This window comes from Adiantum capillus-veneris, chromosome 1, assembly GCF_014529385.1.
Source record: "Adiantum capillus-veneris isolate H3 chromosome 1, ASM1452938v2, whole genome shotgun sequence".
Lineage (NCBI taxonomy): Eukaryota > Viridiplantae > Streptophyta > Polypodiopsida > Polypodiales > Pteridaceae > Adiantum > Adiantum capillus-veneris.
This window is the reverse complement of record NC_140931.1, coordinates 62,028,865-62,055,902: the sequence shown is the minus strand read 5'-3', so window position 1 is coordinate 62,055,902 and position 27,038 is coordinate 62,028,865.

Sequence of the window (27,038 nt, the reverse complement as noted above, 5' to 3'; positions counted from 1 at the left end):
GATGAATGGCTAGCAGGATTTGCTAATTGGACGACAGAAGAAGAAGAGCTCCAAGCACAACTAGACGAACTCCGCATCTCCATCGAAGCTCGAGTGCCAGGCGTAACGGTAATCGATTTGCAGTGGGAGAGTCAACCAACACGCCAAACCCAGTGGATATACATAGGCCAAGTGCCAAGAAGAAGAAGGAGAAGGTCGAAACCATGTCCGCAACCTACAACCAACCCACAACAACAAAATGGAAGGAGCTCTACACAATAGAGAATCAACACTATTCTACTTTGAGAATCGGGTAACTCAAGTCACCGAGGTCAGTTTTCAAGTCGCACCTGATGCTGCAGCACAGATAACGGAATCATTGGCTCACACTCTCACTAGAGAAACTAGGCATCTACTGAGTTTGTTTCAGGAAAGAACACCACCCTCTCCCACAAGCTTGGACAGTGACTAAGCACCTCTAAGCTTCACATGAATCAGTACAACCTACCTCAAGACAGATCACACATACCAACACGTGTACGCTCAATCAAGGTAATACTGGATTTGAAGGCTCACTACCAACACGTCATTGAAACCATGCTGGGTGGGGAGCAATTTTTTGAGGTTCTGGCATCAGATCAACCATTTGTCTTACCTTTGGTACAAGGCAATGTACCGTTTGAAGTTTTAATCTATGTCCTAGTATAAGAGGGTATACACGCCTCCTTGTAAAGAAGAAAAAAACTTTTGCAAGTTAAGCAGTGTGTCTTTATAGCTCTCTCTCAGTAATCATGGCAAGTGTAGCATTTCCAACATTTAAAGGAAAGAAGGGGGAGGATTTGGTAACAGACTTCCTAGATGGCTTTGAAGTAGCATGTGTAGTGAGCAACAAAGATACGGATGAATCCCGGGTTAGAATCTTTATGCATCTCATGAAGCTAGAAGCTAGATCATGGTACAATGCACTTCCACAAGCAACCAAGGATGACTGGGAACCCTTAAAACCGCTATTAAGAGGCGCTTTGGGGGAGGTACCACTTCAAAAAAGTTGTGGGACAAGTTGAGAGACTTGAAGCAGAAGGGTCTTTTAGAATATGCCACCTATGAGTCCAAATTTGTGGATTTGTGGGAACGGTGGGTTGAGTCACTGGCAAGGGGGGAAGCTGTACTCGATTTCCTAAAAAAAGATCGGTTCACGCATGGCTTATGGCCGCTTCTCAAGGAGAAGGTGAAAGGTAGATTCCCGGCTACGTACGAGTTAGCCGTTGAGATTGCTCGCCTTAAGGACAAGAAGCTGCGAATGAAATCCAAAGAAACCGAGTCAACACAAACAACAACATCACGTCGACCAACAACTACGACAACCACCATACCACCACCACCGGCTCTTGGGGTAAGAGATGACCAACAAGATATGTTGGCCCATATTACTGACCAACTGCAGAATTTGTCTGTCCACTTAATACAGCAAGGGAGGAGTCAAGAAAGAGATCAAGACCCTGGAAGAGCACGACGACAAAACAGGGAGTATCATTGCTACAACTGCAGAGAAGACGGTCACGGTATGTACTACTGTCCCAAACCACGACAAAACTATAATAGAGGAGGTAGGAGGAACCAATTGTCACCCCTTAGAGAAAGAACACCCCCACCCCGAGCACCACCCCCACCAACACAAATTCTACGTCCACCCCAGACACCACTACAAGCATCCATCCCACCTCTTCCACCAGCCCCACCACCTGATCGCCCTGTAAACATCATAAGGCTAGAAGAGAAAGGAAAAGCCATAGTAGTGGATCCACCCAGAGCAAAGGAGAGGGACAAGGGTAAGGAGAAGGTAACCTTTTTAGAACCACTTGAAGCCATGACTGTGAAAAGAGCTAGGAGGGAGAAAGCTACACAATAAGATGATGAGAGAAGCATGAGAGGAGAAACTAGCAAGAGGCCATCTAGGCCACGACGGAAATTGGGCATCACCGACTTCCAGCTAGGGGAAAGTTCTAAGCCCTATGATCTAACATTGGATGTGGCAGAGCAAGGACCGAAGATTACATGGCCACAGCTGCTACATCTTGCACCAAAAGTAAGGCGACAATGGTCTAAAATGGTAAGTACAAGATGCTCCAAAACAAAGGTAGCCGGAGCAATTTCGGGATGCAACATGGATGACATCCTTCCAATTGTCGACGTAAACATAAAAGGAAAGAGGGTTGGAAACACCTACATTGATGGAGGTGCACAAATCTGTGTAATGAGCGAAGCTATGATGCTTCGATTAGGGCTCTAGGTTGACAGGCCTTCTCCATGCAAGGCAAAGATGGCAAACAACGCAAAAGTAAAGTGTGTGGGTGTGGTAAGTGCCATGAAAATCAAAGCTTTCAACACTGAGGTAGAGGTAGATGTTTTTGTAATGCCTACTAAGGGGGAGGGCTATCCACTAATTTTGGGAAGGCCATGGTTGATGGCCATGAAGGCAAAACAGGACTGGGGTACTGGCCTTCTATGCATGACCGGTAAGAAAGGGGAGACAATCTACTACGACATGAGGATTGGCAAGCAGAAGAAAATGAATCTGGAAACATCGGCAGATGAAACCACTAGCGAATCTTCCAGTTCTAAGGAGGAGACCACATCCACCGACGAAAGTGACAGTTCCATTGATGTTATGGGTATCATTATGAAGGATCCACAAAGGGTAAGCACAACTGGTGATCCATCACCAAAAGGGCAACCCAATGAAGAGGAGAGCAAATCACCTGGCCTAGGAGGAAGTAGGTTGAAGGGTATGTTGTCTACGGAATTAACACTTGAGGAGAAAGATAGTTTTTTGCAAATGTTGATGGGATTTCCTAACCTATTCATTGACAACTATGAAAGAATCACAGGCATTACAGTGGTGGAACATCATATTAAGCTGAAGGAAGGGGTAAAACCAGTTGTGCAAAAGCTACGACGACTGGGGGTCATACAAGAAAAGGCACTCTTGGCCGAGGTAAGGAAACTGCTGGAGGCGGGATTCATCTATCCTTTAGAAAACTCAGAATGGGTGTCACCCGTAGTGGTGACACCTAAAAAAAATGGTAAGTGGAGGGTCTGTGTTGACAACAAACCACTAAATGCAGCTACAAAGAGAGACCACTTTCCTCTCCCTTTCTTGGATGAAATTCTGAATGAAGTAGCGGGTTGTGAATGCTATACCGTCTGTGATGGTTATTCTGGATACTTTCAAATACGCATAGCCTTGGAAGATCAGCTAAAAACCACTTTTATCACGCCATGGGGTTGTTTTGCATACAGGGTTATGCCATTTGGTCTCACAAATGCACCTGCCACATTCCAAAGATATGTCACATATGTTTTTCAACCGTTCTTTGGAACATCCATAAGAGTGTTCATTGATGATTTTTGTATATATAGCTCCCGTATTTCACATTTAGAAAAGGTAACTGAAGGTTTGGCCAGGTTGCAGAGCCTAGGCGGGCAATTAAATGTGGATAAATGCCACATTGGGGAGAGTAAAGTCATTCTACTAGGCCATGAAATTTCAGCAAAAGGTATCAACGCCGACCCAAGTAAGGTGTCCGCACTCATAGCCCTACCTTCACCAACGACCGCACGTCAACTGGTCTCTTTTCTACAGAAGGTGAGGTACTTAAGTAGATTCATACATCTACTATCACAACTTGTTCTACCACTACAACAACTCACTCAAAGATCAACTTTCACTTGGGACGAGGAAAGCGAACATCACTACAACAAGGTAAAGGAGGTCTTAGCCACTCTGCCAACTATCTCACCACCTAAGTGGGATGAAAAATTCTATGTCACCTCAAGTGTTGGTGATGACTCATTGGGGGCTGTGCTACTCCAAAAGGATACGACGACATCTTTCATGAGGCCAATCTACTTCTCTAGTCGAATGATGACAGCAGGAGAGAAAGGTTTCACCAATGTGGAACACTTAGTCCTAGCTCTTAGATTTGCAACTACAAAGTTTAGGTCATATTTGCTGCCTAAGCAATTTGTGATTCTAACCACGGATGAAATATTTCCCTATGTTGTACAACACATGGATGTGTCTGCTAGAATTACTAAATGGCTAGTTCGTCTGCAAGAGTTTGACTACACGGTACAGGTAGAAAGCACGACAAGGGCAAGTTTGGGGGGATTCATGACCTACCAAGTCTTTGAAAGGAAGGAGAAGCAATCTAAGGAAGGAGAAGTCCGATTACCTCCAGTACCACCGATGGTATAAGGAGCATACTCTCTCTACTTTGATGGAGCCTACAAGCGAGCGTCCGACAAAGCAGCTGCAGGCATAGTGGTCTTTGATGACAAAGGGACAAAGGTATTTTCGTTAGGCCAATTGTTAGATTCACATTCTAACAATGAAGCTGAGTATGCAGCACTAACCAAGGGTCTACAATGGTGCGTCTCGCAAGGTGTACAACGCCTTAATGTATTTGGGGATGCTCTACTTCTGGTAAGGCAAGTAAATGGAGCATGGACATGCAAGAATCCTAGTTTAAGGACTCACTTAAGTGGTGTAAAAACCTTGTTGGGTAAGTTTGAAGAAGTTCAAATACACCATATCCCAAGATCTCAAAACCAAGAAGCAGATGCCCTAGCAAGTGAAAGACTCCAGGAAGTGGTGGTTGGAGCAATAAAACTAAAGCTCCCTCTATTTCAAGGAAGTGATGCCTTGCCTGACATCATGCATTTTTTGGAAACAGGGGAATGCCCATCAGATTTAACAAAGGGACAGAAGCAATGGCTAACGCGGAAGGCCACAAGGTATCGACTCATCAATGACGGTTTGTACTGTAAGGGTAAGGACCAAATACTCAGGAAGGTCCCTCTCTCTCAGGAAATCACGGGAGTAATTGCTAGTTGTCACGACGGGGTTTGTGGTGGTCACTTTGCCCTAGACATAACAAGTAGGAAAATCTTGCAGGCAGGCTTCATATGGTTTAGCCTCAATCGTGATGTACACCATTGGTGCAAAACGTGTAAGTTGTGTCAAAAGGCCGGCACTAGGTCATTTATGCCTGAACCACAGACACCTATTCTCTCATATGGCCCATTTGAAAAATGGGGTATCGATGCCATTGGGCCATTACCTAGGGCCAACTCAGGAAAATTCTACATTATCATGGGGGTCGACTACATGACTAGATGGGTAGAGGCTACAGCCACCACTAGAATCACAGCGGTAGAGGTAGCTAAATTTATCTACGAGCACATATGTTGTAGGTTTGGCACACCTTTAGAGATCATCTATGATAGAGGGCCAGGTTTCAGAGCAGACTTGGTAGGAGAATTAATGCAGAAACTGGGCATTACAAGGAGGCACTCTTCACCATATTACCCTCAATGTAATGGCCTAGTTGAAAAGGTAAATGGAGTGGTTTCTAAAATTCTTACCAAGCAGGTAAACAATCATCCTGGAGACTGGGATAAGTATCTACTACCAGCTTTATGGGCCTAAAGAACTTCATTTCGTACATCCTTGGGATTCACACCGTATCATCTAGTATTTGGTAAGGAAGCAATCTTGCCCATTGAAGTGCAACTACAAAGTCTCAGAGTAATGGCAAGCCAGATTCAACAGCCCAACATGCATTTGAGAGATCACATCATCAACTTGGAAAGACTGCAGCTGGACAGAGAAGAAGCAATAAATTATTATGCAGCACAAGCAGAGCATAGACGGCTTAGCTTTAACGAGCATCTCCGGAAAAAAGAATTGAAGAAAGGAATGTTGGTGCTCCGCTATGACAATCGCTTCGACACGCGCAAGGATAAGAAACTCCTACTCCGATGGGAAGGTCCTTTCATCGTCAGGAAAAAGTATGCCAATGGAAGCTACCAGCTTATGGAGGCTGATGGAAAACTTCATAAAACCAGGGTAAATGGTTGGCGACTTAAACTTTATTTTCTTCGATTTGACCAGGCTCCACCAATTGACATTCCAGATGAGGACACACCATTAGTCTCCACCTCTGACGATAATGATCAAACAGATGAGCTAGAGACATGAATGCCTCTAGCCAAAAGGAAGGGGCTAATGATGGGGGCTTTTCACAAGCCAAGCTCCCATACCCCTCTTCTCTCGTCCCCACCCCATGAAAACCCCCTCTTAGGGAGGGAGTGATAAAAGGCATTGGAAAAAAGTAAGAAAAAAATAAAGTATGATTATGTAAATATATAAGAAAGGTAAAATAGGCCACCTCATGACTGCGGGGTAGCCCATCCCCACCTTGCCTCCTTTTTCTTCACTGTTGCCCCGCCGTGTGTCCCTTTTCCTCTCCTCCCCTCAAAAGGTCAACCCCCTCTCTCTTCCCCTTGTCCTTTCTCCTTTCTCTCTACCCTCAAGCTACCCCACCTCTCACCAATAATGCATTATAACTCACCAATAATGCACCAACTCACATGCAACTTACCCTATCTTCCAAAATAGTATACCCCACCCCCTCTTTCTGTCTCCTATCATATCCCATGACCCAAATACCCCCCTCTCTCTCTAAAGGGCGCCATGTCTCTTGTCTTGTAGCTAAATAACCTCCCCCACACTCACACACACTCAGTTTCACTGAAAAAGGTGCCCACAGACCCATCCCCACCCAGTGGTTACCTGATTTTTCTTGTGTTCACACACATCTGCACACAGATTCACCTCTGAACACACTCCCCTCTCTCCCCTCTTGTAATTACTTTATTCTCCATGTCACCTCTCATTTTCCATTCACCCATCTCTCTCTCTCTCTCTCTCTTAGTCTCTCTCTCATGAGACTGCTGTTCTGGCACATATACACACATCCAGACAAGTGGGGCCCACAGTCACATGGCCTATGTAGATAATGATTTCTTCATTTCTAAATTCTAGAATTTCTCCCCCCTCCTCCCCTATATAAAGAGGGGTCACCATCACACTAAACACACACACAACATCACCAAAGAACACACTATGCACTGTGTGTGCCTAGTGCACACACACACACCCACACCATCACCATCACCGCAATCACCATGCTTGTCTTGAGAATGACCTCTACACCCTTGGCTATGGAAGATGAAGGAAAACTAAATGAAGGATGATGGCCATAATCCTCGTGCGAGTCTTCGCCATCAACTCCCACCTATCCGCCATGTGCTCTACCACTCTCTCCCTTCTCATTCTCCTACCCTATGCTCCCCATTTCATCGCCTAATTCTCTAAATAAAGCTTGAGGTTTTGTGAGTATGTTTTATTGCAATGTTTTGCCCATGTGAGGTGTGAGGAATCGCCACCTAGTCTTGTGTTTTGGAGTGAGCTTGTGTATGTGTGAAGGGTGTGCGAATTCGCCATCCTTTTGTGGTGCCTAAGTACTAAGCCGCTATACCCCCTCCCTCACTCTCTCTCTCTCTCTCTCTCTCTCTCTCTCTCTCTCACTTGATCTCATTCCCTTTCCTCTTCATCATTACTCCCAAGCATCCATCTCTCTTGGATGAAAACTTTGTTATGGTGGTGTGTTGTTTGCGTCCTAGCCGTTGAAGCTAGGTGGTGCCCCCTGTTTGCTTTACCATGACAGGCTCAAGGCGCTCCATTCGATCCCCGGTGTTTTAGAGGCCGTCGGGGTTCGGGGTTCGCTTTGCTCCCGTCAGCACCACAGCTCAATTTTTGTATGAGAATGTTTTTGTACGTTACGGGTTACCAATAGAAATTGTCAGTGACCGTGGAACACACTTCCTCAATGAAGTCATTGAATATCTACTAGAGGAATTCATGGTCATACATAGGAAATCAGCACCATACCATCCACAGCCCAATGGGTAAGCGGAGGCCACAAATAAAACACTATGCATGGTTCTCACTAAAATAGTGTCAGAATCAAGAACCGATTGGGATCAGCAGCTACACTCAACATTATGGGCATACAGGGTAGCTTACAAAACCTCAATAGGAACAACACCATATAACATGGTGTTTGGGCTAAATGCTATACTACCCATAGAGTTTTTAATCCCAACTCTACGAGTAGCAACAAGCTTGGAATGGACAGGGCATGAACTCTCTTCAAGAATTAATGATCTTGAAAGGCTAGATGAACTTCGCTTACGAGCTATCGCTTCGATCTATGCTAAAAAGAGAAGACAAAAGGAATTTTTTGACAAACATGTGCGTACCAAAGAGTTCAAAACAGGCGATTACGTACTTGTTTATACCTTGAAGCAACATGCCAAGAAACTAAAAAAGCGAGGGATGGGACCATTTGTGATTCATGATCTATCACAAAGTGGAGCTGTCAAGCTTGCTACATTAGCAGGTGAAGAAATGCCAAACTGGATTAGTGGGTGTCGACTGAGGAGATATCATCTACCACTCACACAGGAGATGCTCCAACAAATTCACCAAGGGAAGCAAAGAATGAAGGAAAAACAGAGAGTACGAGAGGAAGCTCAAGCCGAAGCACAAGAACGCATTGCAAAACGACGGCTTCTGCGACAACAACAACAGAGTAAACCACCATTGAGAATCAATGCCATTCGACTGATGAACTTGGAGGAGGAAACAATAGAGACAATAATTACAGTCAAGGTGGGCAACAATCAAGTTGAATCAACAGCCTTGCTCGATACGGGTGCTCAAGCAAATTTTATCTCTTACGGATTATACCAACAGCTCCAAGTCATAGATCAACTTCATCCTACTCAACAAGTGCTGGAAAGTAGCACATCACACGCATTGAAAACATTAGGATGGACTATATTGCATGTACAGCTACATCAATATATTTACCCACACAAATTCTATGTGGTGACAGATGAAAGCACACAACCACCAATGATGCTAGGGCAACCTTGGCAAAAAGCATACAATGTCCAGATAGACTGGAAAGCAGAGGCGGTCAAAGTTCAGCACGAACATGAACAACATGTAGTAGCTTTTGCTCAGAAGTACCATCATGATCAACTGCAAGCCATGCAAACACTGGCAACAAAGACAAAAGAACATATACCATCAAAGAACAACATGAAACCTGAGACCAACAACCAGGTAAAGGCCAACCATGCTAATCACAGACAGCTGAAGTCACCGGCTACACTGCAAAAATCTAGGCTACCAAAACATGTTGGGGTATGAAGCCCAATGTGGTCGCCCAGGTAAGTGGGCAGGCCGCCAGGTATGTACACATATTCTTTTGTAAAAACCTAATAAGAACTCACTATGCTCTACACATTACAGTAGAGCGAGTTCACCATATCGTCATGCTCTTCTTCTCGCACTCTCTCTCACGTCGCACTTCCGCTCGTACTCCTTCAACTGGTATCAGAGCTTAGATCGAGGCTCGGGGCAGCACTGCAGGAGGCTAGAGTCACCAACTCAGATTGGAGTGAAATTCGACAAGCGAAGACACGGCCCCAAATCTTGTGGGAAAGCCTGTAGGGCTTGGTGTGCTCAGAATTTCATTCTGAGGTCATCTCGGTCACCGTTCAGCTTCGACAAAGTTCTGTGCAGGCCATTTTCGACTACGTGGCCCTAAGCGGGTGCAGATCCGACTCTGCAAATTTGGGGTTTTCGGCCTACGACTGCAGGTGTTGAGGATATCGACACTCCTAGAGTGTTGATTTGTGGCTGTCTACACATCGAAGGACGGCTCACAGTTCTTGGAGGCGTGTCACATACGACACGGGCGCATCTACACACAGACTGTAGGCGACATCCACTAGTTCATCAGGTAGCTTGTGTTTGCTACTTGATATTCCAGATTTCATCCTGACATTGCAGGTACTTCCACATAGGATGTATTGTCAGAGATGATGTATGTCTGTTGAGGGTTTGCTAGCTGTGAGTCACGCAGCAAACAACCGCCGCAGCGGTTACAACATACAGTGGGAAATTTGTGGATGTATGACTTTGCGGGAAGTCTATGTACTGTCAGATTTATTGCAGCCTTTGTTGAGGGTTGAGTGAGGTTTTATTGAGCTGGGGGATTCTCGAATGTTGAGATCCTTTCGGTGATACAGGTCTTGGAGCGATCCCTCGAGCACCCTTAGATAGGCAGCTAGGATGTATTTACTGTGACTTAGACAGTTGGGATTGCATCTTTGCTTTACTGCCGTTGAGGCATTGTCGCAGTCTATGCTTACAGGACAGTGACAGGACAGTCAGAGACAGTACAGGTGCAGGACAGGTTTACCCACAGCTTACATTGTCAGAGAGACAGTGTTTTTTGAGCTGTTTTTTGGTCTATTTTTTAGTACACCAGAGCCATTTTACAAAGGAGACTCTACCGAATTTTATGTAGAATCTGAAGCTTTCTTGGTTCATTTGATAGGTTGATATTGGTTCAGAGGTCAGTTTACAGGGGAAACTCTGCCGAATTTTTCCCAGGAAAGTAAACCACTGTGAAGCGTAGCTATGGCTGGATCACAGGACACTGCTCTTTACAATATCAAGAAGCTGGATGGAACCAATTTCCCATTGTGGAAGAAGCAAATTTGGCACGTGTTGGTACAAAAGAAGCAGATAAAACCTATAAAGCTCAAGGGGATAAAACCAGAAGATATGGACGAAGATGAATGGAGCGAAATGGATGAATTGGCACTTTCTACTATTATGCTGACTTCGGCAGAACGCATTTACTTCAATGTAGCAATCGAAATGCCGGCTTATCAAGCATGGTTAAAGCCGAGTGATCTTTATGAGAAGGAGAGTGCAGCTTCACAGGTATACTGGCTTAAGAAGCTTGTTGACTTGAAGATGAAAGAAGGGACACCTATGTCCAATCATCTGAATGAATTCAACACAATCTACAGTCAGTTGTAAGCTCAAGGTGTCAAGTTTGATGAACCTGTTAGAGCTATGTTCCTGTTGATCACATTGCCGGAAAGTTGGGATACTTTTCGCACAGCTTTGAGTAATTCTGCACCTCCAGATGGTTTGAACATAGCAGGTGTAGAAGGAAGTTTGCTTACTGAAGAAACCAATAGAAAGACAATGGACAAAGGCAAAGGAACAACCTTACTTGTCAGGGGAAGGACCAAAGAAAAGTACGAAGGTGGAAAGAGGAATCAGTCTCGTAGCAAGTCCCGCAGTGCTAAAGGCAAGAGTGACATAGAATGCTACCATTGTGGCAAGAAGGGTCACATGAAAAGAGACTGCAGAGAATGGAAAGCAGAAAAAGGCAAAGAGAAAGCTGAAGACCATGGTGAGAAGAACAAGTCCTCATTGAAGATTCAAGAAATAAATGTGACAAACATTGTTGCAGAGGATGACAGTCTAGTGTCAGGAGACATCTACTTCTTGAAGAATACAATGGACTCAGCTCTACTTATAGCATCTGATGGAAATGCACTGAGTGACTGGATTATAGACTCAGGGGCATCACTTCATGTGTCTCCAAACAAGGAGTGGTTTACCTCTTATGTGACCACTAAAGATCATGTTCGGCTAGGCAATGGGCAGACATGTGAGATCTTAGGTGTTGGAGATGTTCAATTGAAGTTTCAGAATGGCTCTTCTTTCACGTTGAAGAATGTGAGACATGTTCCCGCAATTACAAAGAGCTTGATCAGCACAGGTTTGCTTGATGATGCTGGCTACGTCACCACTTTTGGATAGAACATGTGGAAGATATCCAAGGGTTCTATGACAGTAGCACATGGAGTAAAGTCTGGAGGACTTTACATGATTTATGTATCAAATGTCTCCAAAAATGTAATCAATGTAACCGAGCAGCCGAACGTTTCTTTGTGGCATAGCCGGTTAGGACATATGTCCAAGAAGGGAATGGAAATCTTGTCTCGTTCTGGTTATTTGCCTGGCTTTTCATTTAATGATTTTGAATTCTGTGAACATTGTCTGTATGGTAAGCAAACACAGCAGCCACATAAGCATAGAAGGAATAGAAGAGATACACAGTTGGCACTTGTTCATAGTGATTTGTGTGGACCTATGCCTAACCTATCTCTAGGGGGAGCTTCTTACTTTATGACATTTATAGATGATTACTCGAGGAAAGTATGGGTTTACTTTATCAAGCACAAGGATGAAGCTTTTAGTGTTTTCAAAACGTTTGTGACACTTGTGGAGAATCAAAGTGGCAAGAAGCTTAAATGCTTACGCACTGGCAATGGTGGAGAGTATGTTTCAAAGGCCTTTCAGGACTTTTGTGAGTCAAAAGGTATAAAACGTGAACTTACTGCTCCTTACAATCCTCCTCAAAATGGTGTTGCTGAGAGGATGAATAGGACCATACAAGAGAAGGTCAGAAGTATGTTGTGTAATGCACAGCTGCCAAATGGGTTTTTGGCTGAAGCTGTATCAACAGCTGTTCAACTTGTAAATAGATCTCCTAGCAAGGTTTTGCAGAAGGATTCAGTGCCGGAGATGGTATGGTCAGGCAAAATGCCCTCATACAAGCATCTCAGAGTCTTTGGCTGTGAAGCATATACTCACGTTCCAAAGGAATTTAGAAAACAACCTTGAGCCAAAGAGTAGAAAGTGCATCTTTCTAGGCTATGGTAATTCTGGTGAGATGGGGTACAGACTTTGGGATCCCGAATCCAGAAAGGTTGTCTGCAGCAATGATGTTCACTTTAATGAATCCAAATATCATTCTAAACCATAGAGGGTTGAGGAGATTAGAAGAGTTGTCTTCCAAGAAGATGGACCTGCACGTGCAAGACAAAATGTCAGGGCTCAAGAGGAGCAAGGACAGGATAGAGTGGAACCACAGGTTGTGGCTGAGCCTGAGCCACCTATTGTGCGTAGATCTGGACGTGTCACGCCACCTCCTGATAGGTTTGTTCCATCTATGAACTATGTCATGTTGACTGATTGCAGTGAGCCTTCATGTTACAAGGAAGCAGTGCAAATGAAGGACTCCGGGAATTGGCAATTGGCCATGCAGTCAGAGATGAGAGCTCTGCATAAAAACCAGACATGGAAGCTAGTTAAATTACCACGGGGCAAAAAGGCTCTACCCTGTAAATGGGTTTACAGGTATAAGATCACCGCTCATGATAGTCAACCAAAGTACAAAGCAAGGCTTGTTGCCAAGGGCTTTAAGCAAGAACAAGGCATTGACTTTGATGAAGTCTTCTCTCCGGTGGTCAAGATGACTACATTGAGATGCTTTCTTGCATTGGTTGCCATATTAGATTTGGTGTTGCACCAAATGGATGTCAAGACAGCGTTCTTGCATGGTGATTTAGATGTGGAAATTTACATGCAGCAGCCAGAAGGGTTTGTTGAGAAAGATAAGGAAGATTGGGTATGCCAGTTGTTAAAGAGTCTTTATGGCTTAAAACAATCACCGAGGGCATGGTACCATAAATTCCACAAGTTTATGCTTTCTCAAGGCTACAAACGTAGTGAGTTCGATCATTGTCTATATACAAAGAAGGCTAAGGATGGCAGTTGGCTGATCCTTATTTTGTATGTGGATGACATGTTGATTGCTGGCAATCACTTGGAAGAAATTTCAGCTTTGAAGTCAAAGATGGCAAAATCGTTTGACATGAAAGACATGGGTGAGGCAATTCATATACTTGGTATGCGCATTGAGAGAGACAGATCAAAGAAGTTGATTTGGTTATCTCAAACAGAGTATATTGACAAGGTTTTGCAACGTTTCAATATGGAGAAGGGAAAGGCATTGAGTGTTCCATTGCCACCATATGTGAAACTTAGCAAACAAGATTGTCCTGTGTCTGAGGAAGAACATGCTGAAATGGATAAGATTCCATATGCGTCTGCAGTGGGTAGTTTTATGTATGCAATGATTGCTACTCGCCCAGACATTGCATTTGCAGTGGGAGTAGTAAGTCGATACATGTCAAACCCAGGCAAGAAACATTGGGAGGCAGTGAAAGGAATATTGAGATACCTGAAAGCTACAAAGAGTATGCGTATATGCTATGGGAGTCACGAGCTAAGTGTAAAGGGTTTTACAGACTCAGATTATGCAGGTGACTTAGACAACCGAAGGTCTACGTTAGGGTATGTCTTTACATTGGCTGGTGGAGCAGTATCATGGCGTTCTAGATTACAAGATTGTGTTACTCAGTTTACTACAAAGGCTGAATATGTTGCAGCATCATAGGCATGCAAAGAATCAATTTGGCTTAATCGACTAGTAACAGATTTGGGAATCAAAGAAGAGATGCCTGTGTTATATTGTGATAGTCAAAGTGCTATACAATTGGCTCGCAATCCAGTTTATCACTCAAAGACAAAGCATGTGGATGTGAAGTATCATTTCATCAGGGAAATGCTCAAGGATAAGCAACTTCAGCTTGTCAAAGTTCACACCACAGAAAATCCTGTTGATCTACTTACAAAAGGACTTCCCTCAGACAGCTTTGCGCATTTTCGCAAGCAGTTAGGTGTAGGGTAGTACATCACTTCTCTACATCTCTTGTATATTAGCTTCTCTCACACTTAAAGTACCACATTGGACTTTAAGTGGGAGGTTGTTGGGGTATAAAGCCCAATGTGGTCGCCCAGGTAAGTGGGCGGGCAGCCAGGTATGTACACATATTCTTTTGTAAAAACCTAATAAGAACTCACTATGCTCTACACATTACAGTAGAGCGAGTTCACCATATCGTTGTGCTCTTCTTCTCGCACTCTCTCCCACGTCGCACTTCCGCTCGTACTCCTTCAAAACAAGGTAAACAAGTATGGATGCGGAAGGATAGAAAGGCCATGGCGGGAAGGAAACAATGTAACAACCGGATTCCAACAAAGCAGACGGCGCAACCCAAAACCAAGGTAACCAAGCAGATATGGATCCCAAAGAAAATGCTTAGCCATAACCCAAATGTCACTCACATTTGGATACCAAAGCAAAAGCCAAAGGAAATACTTACGGTACAAGCAACAATAGAAAGCAGACATCTGCAGGTCAACAAGGAGAACCGATATATGTGGATGCCGATGACAGACAAACCAGTGGAAAACAAGAAAGTGCCAAACCATCTACAAAAGTTGTCAGCACCAAACTACCAATGGAAAGCGAAGGCCATAAGGCCCATAGCTATCACATCCAGGCCATCTCTATCCTCAGATACAGATACGACTCCAACAACAGTGTCGGCAAAGCACTTGCCTCTTGCCCAAAAGACAATTAAACAAAGAGCAGTAGAATTATAGCTGCTACTTGCAAAGAAAGCAGGAAGCCTCGACGGCGAATGCCAATAAGCATCTTGCTTATTTCCTTCTCTTTCACAGCATTAATTTTTCCATGCATTGACCGAGTATGCATAAAATAGGGCCATATTAATTGGCCAGGCATTAGCACGACTTTTTCAACCTATGCGCGGCACATACTCCGAGGCGAAACCTTGTCGTCCGGGAGGACTCCGACTAGGAGGAGGGGAGGCATTCTCAATGCGGAACCAATAATAGAAACAACAAAAAAAAGGGGCATGCTTTTCGACTATTTTAAGGGTTAACGTTTGATTGCGAAATTTTCTGGAGTAACCCAAGTATATATGCCCTTATACAGCATGAAGCTACAGGTATATGGGGCCAAACACCAAATCAAGCCCCTAGGTGTGTATATATAAGTAGAAATAGCCATTTTTTCAGGCAAAATATTGGTAAAACGGAGAAATCCGGCCATAAAAATTGCATGTGAGTGTATATAATGTGTTGCGGTGATGTTTGTGATCTATTATGAATTTTGGGGATTTTCTGGGTTTGATTTGCTGTTTTCCTTTTAATTTTGCTAATTTTTGGCAGAAAAACTTCAAAAATATAAAAAACAGGTGAAAAACAGTCGTAATGAAAAACAAAAAAATATGGGGATGACCACTGACTAAAGAACAACCTATGGTACAGAGGGGGTGCAATTATGAGACTGGAGCGGAAAGCGTGTTTTAGCTAGGTTTTGACCGAAATGACAAATTTCTGGTAAACAGAGCAAATGGAGTCCAAATCAAAAAAAATTTGAGCCTAAACTGCATCTTGCAGAAAGATAGGAACACATGTCAAATTTCATGAAAAATGGTTCGGGGACTTCCATTATAAGAAATTTTCACCCCATTTTTAGCTCATTCTCACTATTGACTTTGTGGAGAGAGCTTCTGCCACCTAGAGCGGATCGACCTTCCAGCAGCTTCTACGACGCGCACATCTACCCGACCAACTCTAGACATGAGAGGTAGGCTCACCACCTTGAGCTTTTCGCGCATGTTTGTCATTCTGTCGCAAAAACTAGCGTATAGGTCACATACAAAGCGAGCGGTAGAGACCTGCAAGTAGAAACGGCGGCCTAACGGCTAACCCGAAAGCAACAAGACTTCATCGGCAGCTTACCCTAGCCTAGGAGACCAGTCCTGGATAGCCAAAGGCAATGGGAAACCATCGGGAAAAACCCTAATTCCCAGAAACCCGCAAGAGGCCACCAAATGGGAAATCAGCGAAACGGCGACCAAATGCTATCAAAATTTATGGGTAGGAGCATCTCGACATGCTCGACAAGTCTATATGACCTGCATGACCAAAAAGTGACCCGAAGCGGCACTAAACCTCAGAAACGGTATCAAACACACAAAGCGTCAAAATGCACTTGTGGCAAGTCCGTTTGCCACCAAACTTCATGAGCGGCTTTCCTAGACCATCAACAACCAAGTCCTATGGTGGTAGACCACCACAAATCATCAAAGGTATGTAAACACCACCACGGGTGCTTCTAGAGCGACAAATTGCCAAATGGAGCTCTGGTGAAGCCAAAGTCAACAAAAACCATACGGTAAGGATCCCCAAGGGATTGGGAAGCTATGGAGACCAACATCGAGGAATTTCATCGCCAAAAATCACTCCAAAAGTCAGAAAACGGCTCGGAGGCTCTGAAGTCCACACAGGGAGCTATACACTATCCATTTGACTTTTTTATTGAAATTAGGCTAAAAAGGGACTTAAAGGGGCAAAGGGCAAGCACTGGGAGCACTAACACTGGAAAAATCATCAGGAGACATCCTACGCGTAGGATGTCTCAAGGGCATTTTTTGGCACAAAACCCAACAATTCTTGTCATGCACATGTTCTGAATGACAGTTACAAGCCCTACACCAAGTTTCATCACATTTGGATCAGATTTGACCTCATATGCATGGAAAAACGCAAAGTTAGGTCATAAAGGCACTAATGGGCCATTGACCTACCAAATCTTGTCCAAATCTCATGAAACCTGCACAACACATTCACATACACATCAGCTAACTTTATGTGTGGTAAGGGAGTAAAAATGAGGAATAAGACATCCTACGCGTAGGATGTCTAATGGACCTTTTTGGCATGGAAGAAAAGTTTTGTCATTCCAGATTTGATAGCCTCATCAGCAAGAGCCCATATGTCAAGTTTGAAGCCATTCTAATCACTTATGACCCCCAACACCTTCAAGAAACACTTTTTGAGCCCAAAAACACCTCACAGAGCCCTACAAGCATCAAATCTTATCCAAATGCAAATCCAAGAACATGGCCATGTTCCATAGGCCAAGGACAACCCACAGAACAAGTTTCATGCAATTCTGATGAAATAGACATCCTACGCGTAGGATGTCTTAAGCTGGAATTTAGCCTTCTGTGCAAGAAATGACATCATAGGAGCCAATACCATGATGCATTGAGCCCATACACCAAGTTTCAACCCATTTGGACATCAATTGCTACCCATGATAGACAATCTACCCAAATTGTGACCTAAAGCCTAAATCAGCCCAAAAAACCACTTTTTGACATTCAAATTCAAATCCAAGCTTATAACCATGTTCCATGAGCCTTACATTACCTACATGTCAAGTATGAACCAATTCTGAAGAAAAAGACATCCTACACGTAGGATGTCTAGATGGATTTTTTTGGCCAGATTTGCACTGTGAGCACATGCACAGCTTCACAAGTTCCTTTTAAGCTATAATTTCAATTTTCAAGTCATTTGGATAAGTAAAACTCAGTTTAGCAGCTGATATGGAAAAAACGCTAACTTTGGATTGCTGAGTGCAACAGGATCTATGGCAGCCTCGAAGTCACCGACAAAGAAGAAGAGAATGACAATCAAAGATTATCTGGACGAGGTGGAACCTTTAATCATTCCAGAGGGAACACTAAAGCCCACCAGCAGCTGGATACAAGAAGATATGTTAGAGTCAAACGACCTAAAGATCTACTAGGCGGTGTTCAAAGACAATGACGGCAATGTAATAGAGCTGCCAATGCTGCCAAGAGAGCTCAATGAATTTGTCCGAAGCAAAATGGCCGGCTACTTGGAGAAAATTGACCTCCATAACTATTTCGAACCAATACCAGCAGGAGTGGACGTCAAAAGAGTATGGGAGTTTGTAACAAGCATCAAAGAGGATGGAGTGGCCAAAGTGACAGATTTGCACGGAAGACCCGATACAGAGATCATTATCACGGAGCGGGTTGTAGCCCATGCACTAGATCTTTCCAATCAAGGAGACAGTGTGACAAAGAGAAGGGATGAAGTCAAGGTGTACAAAGAGAAAAAGGCTAATTACACCTTCGAAGACATCGCCAACGCAAAGGTGGCGATCATGAGCCAATTGTACAACCAGTACTTCCACATGTGCACGAAGAGGCCACGAAGTACAGGATGCCGCCAGGTGCAATTGCCACAACGTTTACTTGGGCAATGACAAAAGGCACCCCAAAGATAATCAACTATGCGGCATACATACATGATAGCTTGGTAAAAATGGGAAACAAAAAGACAACCTACATAGTGCCAAGAGAAATGATAACCAAGGTAATTTATGCAGCACTACACGCCAAGGGAAGGTGGCCTGACCCCCCATCTCAGAATGACTGGCTAAGGGTAAAGGAAGACAAAGAAGACGAGCCACAACGAGCACCAAGGGTGGCTACAAGGTTGAAGAGACGACTAGAGCTAGTGGCAGAGGAGCAACCTAAGTAGAAGAAAGGAAAAAAGGAATCTGCTCAAGTGCCGGCCAAAGAGACAAGATCACAAAAAGCGGCTAGACTCGAGAGGCTGATGGAGAGTTTCCGAGCAGAAAGAGCTCTCAAGGGTGATTTAAACGAATTATGGAAGCCATCTCTCGAGTCTATGTCCGGATCCTCCAGAAGAGTGCAGAGGGACCGCTTTGAAGACTATATCAAGAATTTCGAGATTCTTGATGCTGCAGCGGAAAACATTCCCCATGTCCCTTTCACCGAGGAAGAAGTGGAGCAGATAAGGCAGACATTGCTAGATGAACAAGAAAACCAAGAAAGGGAAAGAAAAATGAAAGCAGATAGAGACTTTAAGGGCAAACCTTCAGCTTTACCAGATAGCCCTAAACCCAGTCCACAGCCATCACCACCACCATCACCACCTCCTAGCAGCCCTCCACCAGAAGATAGGGAGGCTGGGGACAATCAAGAAGAACAACAGGCTGAGCAGCAAGAGCAAAGGCCAGAACTTGAGCCCAAAGAAGAGACCAAGCCTGCGTCTGAACAAAAAGAGCTTGAGGAGGCATATTATGCATTTTTGGACCTGCTAGCTGCAGGTTATACAAGGGAAGAAGCCGCCACAGTCGCATTCGACTTGGAGAGAACAAAGCATAAAGAACAGATGCCAGGCATTCGGCTAGCCGAGCTAAAGGAAATTGCTACCGACACAGTAGACCTGCACCCGCCCTCGAATGATTGGGACGTGGTGATGACAATGCTAGCTGGAATAAGAGCACAATCGGTGGCATCAAACGAAGAATTGATAACTCTAAAGGCCACCAAAGAAAAAACTAAGATGAAAAGATATTCTGCGGGCACAAAGCAAAGGACAAAAAGAAAGAGAAGCTGACCTCCAGGCCAGCTTGGCCACGGCTCTACAAAACTGCCAAGCAAAGGAAGAAGCAAATGAGGCAGTAGCAAAAAGATTGCAAGCAGCTGAAGAAGAGTGTCTGCAACTCAGCAAGTCATTGCGAGATGCCGAAAAAGAACGGGATAATCTGACACTCCAGCTAGCAGAGGAAACTAAAGAAGTAGAGGCCATGAGGAATGCAAAGGAAAAGGCAGAGATAGAACAAGAAGCAAGCCTGGATGAAGTCCTTAAGCTCAAGGACCAATTAAAAGTCAAAGATCAAACCATCTAGAGGCTACGAGCATCACCTGCGAGAGTTAGAGCTACAAGCTCGACTCAAATCATTTCCGAGAGTCAAATATATGAGGAGCAGATGCAAGAACACTAGAAGGAGTTGACTCTCGAGAAGAAGCAGAGGTTGATGATGGCTGAAGGTTCTATCGCAATGCAAACCAGACTGGAGGACAGCCGAAAAGCCCTACAAGAAGAATTGGAGAGCATAAAGATAAAGCTCGAGGAGGCTGAAAAGGTAAATGCTGAACTCAATGACCTCCTTGTGACAATGGGCGGAGAAGCTGAAGCGGAAAAGTAGACACTCCTCAAGAAAATAGATGAATTGAAAGGCCGGCAACAAGAAGAAGCAGAGAGCTCAGGGCCAGCTGCCAATGAGGGCATCGACCTCGATAATGTGGCAGATCCTGTGGACACACCCATGCCAAAGGAAAGCATAGCAGGCTCCTCTCAATAGCTCCAGGATCTAACACAAGAAGAGGAGGAAAAATTGTGTAAAGCAATAGAGGCAGAGCTCAGAGAAAGCACAAAGGAAGCCTTGGAATGGGAACAGAGGGTTTTCAAATCTATGACAATTCAGAAAATCGACGCCAGCAATCTCAGGCGTGAATGGCTTCAACCCTCTCTCCCATATCCATTGCTGAAGTATGAGGCAGCAACAATAAACAGGCGAATCAGTGAAGAGCCAACGGTCCCTCTCTACAACGCAGACACCTCGAGGCCAGAAGGAGTAAAGCTAAAAGTGGATTCTCAGCCAAAGTGGAGGAAGGCTTGGCTTACCAAGTACCCGCAATACCTAATACACTTGGTAGAGGCACCAAAACACATCAGAGATAATCTCAGCTTCTGTCCTCTACCAAGGTTTAGGACGTGGAAAGCACAAGAAATCTTACAAAGAAGCCAACCCACTTGGCTGAACTACCCAAAGTTGCTAGGCGTGAAGGCAGGTGAGAGAATAAGTGTACAATACATGGTGAAAACCCTAACGGGTGCCATAAAGTTGTTCACTGGCTCACCTGACCTTACATGCATTATGATGAGAAAGATATGCAGAACCATCCTAGCAGTGTTTGAGACCTTCAAGCCAGGACATGTGATTGATAACATATTCTTCTTCCAGGACACATACAGATGTGCTTATGATATGTCAGATCAGCCTTCCAAGGAGGTGATACATGCGTTATATCAAAGAATTATGTTTCTCCTATCCTATCACCTCCAGGCATTTGAAGAAGCATTCTACACGGGGTTCTTCACCATGCATACAGATATCTTCGGCCCAACAATGCTAAATCTACATGAACGGTACGAATCACTGCTAAAGATGCGGGAGACTCTAAGATGAAGCAAAGGTTCAAGGCCATGTCGGGGACGACATGAACAAGGAGGGGGGGGATGTGAGAAGCTGGACACACCCCATAGCATCTAACTACTCGGCGGACTATTATTTTCTGTAATTATTCATTCGTTAAAGAAAACCCGATTTTTCACCTTGTAAATATTAGAACTTACAGACGTTTCCAGCTTGTATCCCAGTTTTGATAGTTACATGGAGTAGATGGTTGATTTTGGAACTTTAGGGTTTGAGAAGTTGTAAGGTATATATACCACTTTTTGACCTTAATGAAAAACCTTTTGTCATTTTAAACAAGTTTGAAGTCTGTGAGTGAGCGTGATGTGTACGTGAGAGAGAGTGTAAGCTTCGTCTTGATACTACGTGTGCTACGGTGGTCGGAATCGAGTGCTGAGAAGTGCAACGTGTTGCCCCCGACTAGAGCTACAAGCCGATACCAACATTGCGCGCATACGGTTAGGCTTTGGGAGCTCCTTCTACGAGCTTCATCGGTTGTTTGGGTGAGCATATGTTATCTGATTTTGCATTGCAGCATATCCACACGTTCACATTGAGTAGAGCTACACATTAGGCACTTCAGATTTCGGAAACGAAGACGTGCATATTTCGGCCAGACATTCTACGTGTTTCTGCACTGGGTGTTTTGGGTCGTGATTTTGATTCATAGACCTTAGGGAGAGCGGCCTATAGGTATTAGTAGGGTCTCCTTCAAGTTCTATGGTGTTTCGAAAGTGTTTGATGGGTGTTCGGCTCTAGCAAGCGTTGTAGGAAGAATCCTCTTTTGCACTTTTGAAGACTGTGACTTAGACAAGTGGTAGGGACCTCTATAGGAATTAGTTAGGAGTCGGTCGAGTGTAGGTTGACACCTTATACTTGCTTCCACACGCCTACGGGTCGAGCTTCGTCCTTAGCTGACATTACTTGTTAGGTGAGTTCTCGCTGTGCTGACGTCCGTCGCGGCGTACCCGTCCAACAGCAGATCTCACCAAGGCTATTCAAGAGAGTCTTAGAGACAATCGTGCTCCACAAAACAATCATATGTATCCAAGAAGGAAGCAGCAATGGTGCTCAATATGGTATGGACTGCATAGTACCAGTGAATGCCCTACTTTTAGAGTAAAATTCAATGGGAACTGCAATGCCCATGGGAGGTATAGTCATCAAGCTAAGGATTGAATAGTATTTAAGCACGCGATGGCCAATAGACCAACCTTAGCATGGACAGACACACCTCGAGTGCCTGCATTGATGCCGGCCCAACCTCTTGAACAAACAGCACAACACATGGTCCCTAGGGCCCCAAAATGTTGTTCAAACAACACCCCTACCACCTCCAGTGCTAGGAACGCAACCACCACATCCGAGAATCACTTCTGTGAATCAAGTGGGTTGTGAGTCATCTATTGCTTGTTTGGAAGGCTGTGAGGAAGATATAGATCCTAATATTGCCTATGGGCTGGATGTGCTTGAAGAAAGTCCACAATACTACATGGAGGACTATTGGGGACAAGTCAAACATGTATATCAAGTAGCTGCTCTTGCGGCAAGAGGCCAAAATATCAATTACACTGCTAAGAGACCACCTCTTCAATGCTATGAGTATGGACGTCCACATCGTGTAGCTAACTGTCCTATTAGGCTACAAAAGAATGCCACACTAATGCAAACCAATCAAGCGAGCACGTCTACAATGCCAATACTCATGTGTAATCAATGCGGCATAGATCATTTCATTGCCCAATGTCCAAATAATCCAAATGCATCGAAGATCACGCCATTAAAATTGATTGAAGTTAATGAGGAGCCATCACAAAGTACACATGTGGTACCAATAAACGTACTCACATGATCGATGCTCCAAAAACAAAATTATATTCTTAAGGAAAGAGACACGGCATCAACTGCCCAATCTCAGAAAAAGAAGAAAACACGAAGGAAGAGATCGCAAAAAGCAGCGAATTCAAACCCCGGTTCAAAAGACCAACATAGGGACTGGTGACGACCCCGTATATATGAATGACGCTGAAGAGGATTCTGATTCAAGAGAAACCATGGAGACCAAAACGACCACTAAGATAGAAACCAACAAGGAAGATCTTCATGAGCCACAATGGCCAGGATCCAAGAAGAAGATAGGAACTTATTCAAACCCTATAGAGGAGATTGAGCGAGTCAAGCAATTAAGGAGTTTGGTAGAAGATACCCAAAGGGATCTAGAACCAGCACCTCAGAAGATCCAGATTATAGACACCGTGTTCCCTACGCAACAACAACCTCACCAAGACCATAGACCCTTAGCCATACCTAGTGTCATCTAAGAAAAAAGTGACTTAAAGTCATGGGAAAGTGGACGTACTCACTTCTTGATGGAAAGAATGTTTAAAGAGGGACTACTTGATCCTATCGAAGAAATGGAGATCCCATCTTCTCCACGTCAAGGGACTAAGGTCCAAAAGGTGCCGTTAAACATTGCCAAATTGATGGATTTCATGTCTTCAGAAGTTAGAACCACCATCATGTCCAAACTATATAAAGACCCTGAGCTAGTCTCAGCTCTTCGAGCCTTCCTCAATGGAGAACTGAAGTTTGGGCTACCACAATTTTCACATATGGATGGAGCTGGGGAGATGCCAACAGAGGAGGAACACTTAGATCCACAACCCAACCTAGATGAGAACCTTGTTATAGAAATACATGTTAACAAGTTGGGACAATACTTCGAGGGTGATGAATCCAATGCGACCATACCAATCACTACTAGGGGATTAACTATGAAGGGAATCCTTGATGGTGGTGTTGGGGTTAGCATTGTGACTAAAAATTGTTGGGAAACTATGGGAAGACCTCACCTTGCGACCACAACCATAGTGGTGAAGATGGCCAATGGGTCTATTGTTAAACCTATTGGGATGCTAGAAAATCTCAAGATCAAGGTCTTTGGACATAAAATAAGAGTTACCTTCATTGTTATGGATTTCTCCAAGCACACTATGGTATCGGAGATTATCTTAGGATGTCCTTTTATGAGGGAAGCAAAAATGGTGCATGAGTGGTCTAAAAACCATGTCTACTTGCAGTTCCAAGATTCTATCATTCGACTGAATCTTGTAACTAGTCGAGCACATCCTCTAGGAAACAGGTTTATAATTCATCATAGATCTGAGACCACGGTTCACTCGGCCCCATTGCAGTATTGTTACACATGTAAAGCGGACACTGATGTTGGGGAAGATTCTCCTTATATGGATGTACCACTTGGGATGACTGAGTCGGACAATGTGGATTGGGTCCACCTAGCAGCAACCATAGACACTTGGGAAAATAGGGGGACAACCTGGGTAGCATCTGAGGGGGATGAAATGCCACCACTCGTACCCTTAAATATGCTAGAAGCAATGCAAATAGCTTTTGATAAGACTCATCCTAATGTAGCGAAGAAAACATACAAGTGGGTCCCTAAAGCTTCTTTAGCGACCATAGCTAGTGCTAAAAAACAGAAGCCTTGTAAGAAACGTCCCACTCGCACCAAAAATGTAAGGAAACGTGGCGTTGGATTCCTAAAAAACTATTGGAAGCCCAAGGCTACTATCAAGGAAATGATCAAATCTTGGTGCCAAAACGTAGATTGTATTCTTACCTGTCACCTGCTGACCCATGTAAGCCCAATCCTGTAGCTCCAAAACAAATTGACAATCACGGAAAGAAAAAAATTACAGAATGCTACACACCCGCTCCAGAGCTAGTTTGGGTACCGAAGAAAGAACGCTTTGTTCCATCTAGCTCAGGAAGGGGGGAGTCCCATGAAGCTTCTAGCTCCTCATGTAATGCATCCATAGAGGTAAAAGCTTCTCCACAGCCTCCACCTACAATAGTGGACCTCCATAAAGCTACAAAGGTATCCACACTTCCCAGTGTTCAAGAATCACCAGATGAACCACTTCAAGTTCGATCCTGGGAGAGTACCTTACCACCCTTGCAACTCGACGAGGCACCTAAGGTAATAGAAAACTACTGGAAAAATCCCCACCTATTACCAACTGGAACAATTGGTTTCAAAGGGTGACAAGCTCATTTCAAACGATATGATCTACCCAAGGAAGGGGGGAGTGTTTGCTGACATTCATCATTCACTCACTTCCCTCTCAACCTTCCTCCCTGAATTCTTAATCTCCAATCTTAGGGAATGTATTTATATAGCCTTATACTCACAAAAAATAAAAATAATAAAGAGCATGAACAATTAGCAAATGAGTATGCACAATAAAACTCAAAACATTGATCCAGACCTACACATTCACATCCGGTATACTGAAACAGAAACATATGTCATAAAACACCTTTGATCCTCATCACTCAAGTGATAGAGGGTAGGTTATTGCTGACAAATTGTTTAAAATTCTGTGTCAATTTGTCTTCCTAAAACTACATATGCTTTTTAATCGCTTATGAGAATGCAATTACTGTGCCAATGTTGTTTGGTTTTGCAGTGACTGAAGAAGGCTAAGGACATTCATCTCAAAGTCTCTTCCACCTCGACAAACGAGCTTCAACTCAATAGCTTTCGAGGACAAAATCTACATTAGGAAGGGGGGCATGTTAACCCTCACACCTCACAGACACCCTATCACCTACGATGGACGTTGTATTATTTACTTGTAGAGTCAGGTACCGGGCTTGTCGGTCCAATAGGAAAAGGGTAAGAGTGATCGCCGATGAGAGGCGCACTCTAACTGGAACATTCAAGGGATTAGTTGGCTAAGCATGGCGCCCAAGTGTGAATGGGGTGAGCTCATATAAAAGTCAAATAAACCTAAAATTCACTCATTCTCTCATTTGTGCAATAGAAGAGTGCTCTTGCTCCATCTCCATCTGAGAGAGAGAGAGAGAGAGAGAGAGAGAGAGAGAGAGAGAGAGAGAGAGAGAGAGAGAGAGTGCGATCGAGCATTGCGACGACGGCACGGCGGCGGTGAAGCGATTGATCGCGGCGAAGCGGCGGCTCCTTCTTCTTCACGGCGAGGAATCCTCCACGAAGCAAGCGTAGAGAGGTGAGTGACACACCATCGCCTTCTTTGAGCTTACTTGTTTAGGCTTGTTGTGTGCTTGGAGCCATTTCTGGCTCGCACGCGGTGTATCGGAAAGATCCTTGCATTGACACGTGCGACATACGCGCACAGACCTTCCGGCATCTCCTTAATGCTTTGGGTGAGCTCATCTCTAATATCTAGGCTTGCCTCGGTTGTGATCCCTGTCGTTGTTCTCCTTCATGTGATGTTTCAGGCAAGTCAGGCATGTCTTGAATAGGCAGCAGTTGCGGTTGCACATGGGCTTCATCTGTTCTGATTTGTTGTTGAGAAATCAGTGCTTTTTTTTCTTTCAACAGTGTCTCGCTGATTTGCTTCTGCGTCTCTATTTCGGCTCTCACTTCTGCCAATTGCTGCTCCAGCTCTTTTACTTTTTGCTCGTTGGCCGCCCTTTGGGCCATCATCCCCAAGAGAAGCAATTGTCTTTGAAGTTTTTCTTGCTCTAGCTCCTCTTTCAGTGCCACTAGGGTGTTCACTGTTGTAGCATTGTCTGATGTGGAGAACAATGCTCCAG